The sequence below is a fragment of the Priapulus caudatus genome, unplaced genomic scaffold, assembly GCF_000485595.1.
Source record: "Priapulus caudatus unplaced genomic scaffold, Priapulus_caudatus-5.0.1 Scaffold602, whole genome shotgun sequence".
In the NCBI taxonomy this organism is placed as follows: domain Eukaryota; kingdom Metazoa; phylum Priapulida; class Priapulimorpha; order Priapulimorphida; family Priapulidae; genus Priapulus; species Priapulus caudatus.
The window spans coordinates 18,300-22,381 of record NW_014577663.1 but is presented as its reverse complement, the minus strand read 5'-3'; positions in this window follow the sequence as shown (position 1 = coordinate 22,381).

The window sequence follows — 4,082 nt, the reverse complement described above, 5'->3', positions numbered from 1 at the left end:
ATCACTAGGGGCTATCAAAAATATAGTGTATGATATCATAAGACATTTTTAGAGTTGAGTAGGTAAATTTGGAGTCGTTTTGAGTCATTTTTTTAAAATATTTCGAGTCATTTCGAGACATTCCGAGTCATTTTGAGACATTTTGAGTCATTTCGAGTTAGGTAGGCACATTTCGGGTCATTTCGAGGCATTCCGGTGTTTAGGAGAACCCGCTGCTTGCACGCGTTACCTCAAGATTTGCGTTTCTAAAATAGTTTGACTTGACTTGTGTTACTGTGAAATCTTTCTTAGTAGAAATGGAAAAGAAAGCGAGGAAATTCATCACACTTTTGAGTAGAACTTTGGAAAAGAGTAGTGACGGTAATTTATTTGGGTTATAATTATTATAGGTATTAGCTGTTTTACTAAATAATGGTAAATAATGGTAAATAATGGTAATAATTATGGTAATAAATAATGGTAAGTAAATATAAATTAAATAATAAAATAATGGTAATGTAAATATAAATAATATGGCTAGTAAATAATGGTAAATAAACACGAAATGTACCAACGTCTATAATAGAGGCCGAGGCACAGGCCGAGACGCACGTGGAGACGATCGTGGCCGAGGCGTCCCCGTCCCCCGCCACCGCACATGCCGACACGACCTCCTCGCCTGAGAAGCCGCTCCGGCTCCGCAAGTCGACGCGAGTCATTAAGCCGGTACTGCAGCAGGAGCAGCTGGAGAAGATGCTCACCGAGACAGCAAGCAGTGAAGCGGTCACCACGGCGACGGGCGAGACGGTGCGCTCGGAAGGCCGGCGGAGGCGGCGGCGGCGGCGGCGACGAGAGCTGGTGGATGACGACATGCAGGCGTTTCTTCACACGTCGCTCGAGTCGATAGGGGGCGACACCATCTCAAACATGGCGGACGAATGGGCGGAGACCATCAGCGAGTTGTCAACAGCGGAGGAGGGGACGGGAGAGCGCTCCCGTGAGATGCAAGCGGAAGAGGAGGTGGCTGTGACGACCGAGCGGCGGCACGGAGACACCGACGACAATGTGGAAGAGGAGGAGCGCGATGCAACACCTGCGTCGCGGCGGCGCGTGACGAAACAGCGCGTCGGTAGAGTCACGCGCGCACGCCATCCGAATCGTGTGATTCGATCTGGCGACGACGATGACGGATCGTTGTCCGGGGCGACGGCTGCAGAACAGACGCGCGCCACTGCAGACAGCGATGCTGCCATCCCTTACGACCCGCCGCGTGGCGAGGCGTTGCGGGGCGATCTCGCTACGACGTCACAGTCTCCAAAAGTCGACGCGCCCTTGGACGACCCGGTCGGTGAATTCGCTTCGTCGACACAGGAGCAACGATCGCTGTCCGAATCCCCGATCGACCTCGTCTTTTCCCAGCCGGGTCTATTCGCGGACGACGGAGCGGAGGCAGCCATCGCCATGGCGACCGGCAGCGGCAACGAGGACAGCGCACCGAAGGTTAGGGTGAAGGTCAAGCCAAGGTCGGCGCATCGTCGGCGTGCGTCTGTGACGGGCGACGTTGCCCGTACAACGCCGCGGCGGCGGTCGGCCGCGCGCAGCCGCAAGCGGACGCTGTCGGACGGATGGAGGCAGTTGTCGGGGGCGACGAAGGAGGCAGAGGAGAAGGAGGAGGAGGGCGGCGGCGGCGGTGAGGAGTCTCGCACGCTGACGCTCGCCGGTCTCTCGCAGATGGTGACGTTCACCGCGTCGCCAGGCACCTCCCTCACCATCACCGTGCCGCGCGTGCGCGCCGACGCACCCTCGTTCCGCGTCACGTCGCCGGCGCCCCCCCGCGGCGGCGGCGCGGTCGTCATGCCGACGTGGTCGCTGCGCAGCACCGACGAGCTGAGCCTCACGCCGGCGATGTCGCTCAGCAAGCGGACTGCCAGCAGCAGCAGCCAGGGGGCGCTCACTCCTCGCAAATACACCGCCGGTGGCAGCAGCCAGGGGGCGCTCACTCCTCGCAAATACACCGCCGGTGGCAGCAGCCAGGGGGCGCTCACTCCTTGCAAGCGCACCGCCGGTGGCAGCAGCCAGGGGGCGCTCACTCCTCGCAAATACACCGCCAGTGGCAGCAGCCAGGGGGCGCTCACTCATCGCAAGGCGGCGTCCGCCAGGAAGACGGCGCGGACGGCGCGTGCTGCCATGACGGCTCCGCGCGCTTGCCGGGCGTCTGCGAGCGTCGGCGGGTCGGTGAACGCCGGGGGACGCGTCAGCAAGTTTCCGCCGTCCGTCGGGAGTGTGCGCGGATGCACGCAGGGTTCCCACGACGCCGCCGCGACGCCCAGATGCAGCAATGCAGCACGGGACCCGGTGACGCCGCGGATGAGGCGCCGGACGGAGAGTGCGGACGATGCGGCGGGCTTGACGAGCAGCTCTCAGCAGAAGCAGCTGAAGCAGCTCGAGATTGACATGGTAGGTTACCATGGTGATGGCGGGAGCCCGCTCGACGTTGGCAAAGCAGCACGTAAGTTATTGTGAACGGTTGAGCGAGTGCTCGATCGTGAGGTCGCGATGTAACGCTACGCGTAGATTTAATTACTGTGAAATTGTGTTTTTTAGGATATGTATGCGGCAGGAATGTTGTCTACTAGATTACTCTTTATGGTGTCTTCGATTCAAGTCACATATTTTATAATTAATAAAAAGTAATAAACTTAGTTAACTAATAAACACTAATAAACACTTAATGAACTAAGTTATGTTTAAGAGCAGTTGCGTTTGAGTAGTAACCAATTTAAAAAGAATCTGAAAATGGCAAAAAAAAATTCCTCAGCTGCTGCAATCAACTTATCTAACATCACAGTTCTAGAACGAGAAATGCAAACATGCAGTAATGGCCTATCGTAGCGCATATTCACTGAGCTTGTGCACTCGCACTCTTTGTGAGGAAGCGACAAATTTCAAATAACACCACCTCAGTTCTCCAATAGACCATCATAACACCATTCGGCAGAGCCTGAGAGATATGCACGTGTCAGACTGTAGGATAATATAACACAGGGCAGATGCAGTGACATGCAACCACTTGTTTGGGTGTGGTCAGGACTCGGATGTGCCTTGTGTGTGTAGTGTGTGGTTACTACTGCAAGGATTGTCTAGTGTGTGGTAACTACTGCAAGGATTGTCTAGTGTGTGGTAACTACTGCAAAGATTGTCTAGTGTGTGGTAACTACTGCAACGATTGTTTAGTGTGTGGTAACTACTGCAAGGATTGTCTAGTGTGTGGTATAACTACTGCAAGGATTGTCTAGTGCGTGGTAACTACTGCAAAGATTGTCTAGTGTGTGGTAACTACTGCAACGATTGTTTAGTGTGTGGTAACTACTGCAAGGATTGTCTAATGTGTGGTAACTATAGCTGAGAGGGTCTATGTCCCCCAGGGTACTGCCAGAACGTACCCTGGGTACGGTCCGGTATACCGGAACGTACCCTGGTACTATCTAATATGCTGGACCGTACCTCGCCTACTCCACTAACGAGTCTAGGGGAGTCGCCTACGTCTACTCCCTAACCCTAATCCTAACCATATTTTCGTGAGTGAACTGTAGTATAATAGTGTATAGAATGTAATACATGTATAGCTGTTTGACAAAATATGTGATTATACTAGTCTGTGACATCGGGAGGCTATATGTTTATTAGAAGCTATAATGCGAAAATGTCTATAAAAACTGCTATATATATCTCGTATATTAACCAAAAATATTTCAAATTGTATATTTTATTAGAAGATGTTGCTGGGATGGTTAAATACTGTTTTTTTGTTTTTTATTGGCTGGCATCTTCCATAATTTCACCGCGTATCCATATAGTGCTGTACACACGCGGCTGAACGGGTTGAGTTACGTTTCTAGAAATCTAGATACATATAAACACATGTGTTATCTATGATCTCTGTGATTCTTGAGTTTATTGAAGCGCGAGAGGTTTAATTAATTAGCAAATATCTACGCGCGGTACGTATCGCACATAGGAATATACGCACGGCTATGGGCGGTAAGAAAGTGTACAATTAAACTATCATATGGCGCGAACGATTTGAGTTACATTTCTAGAAA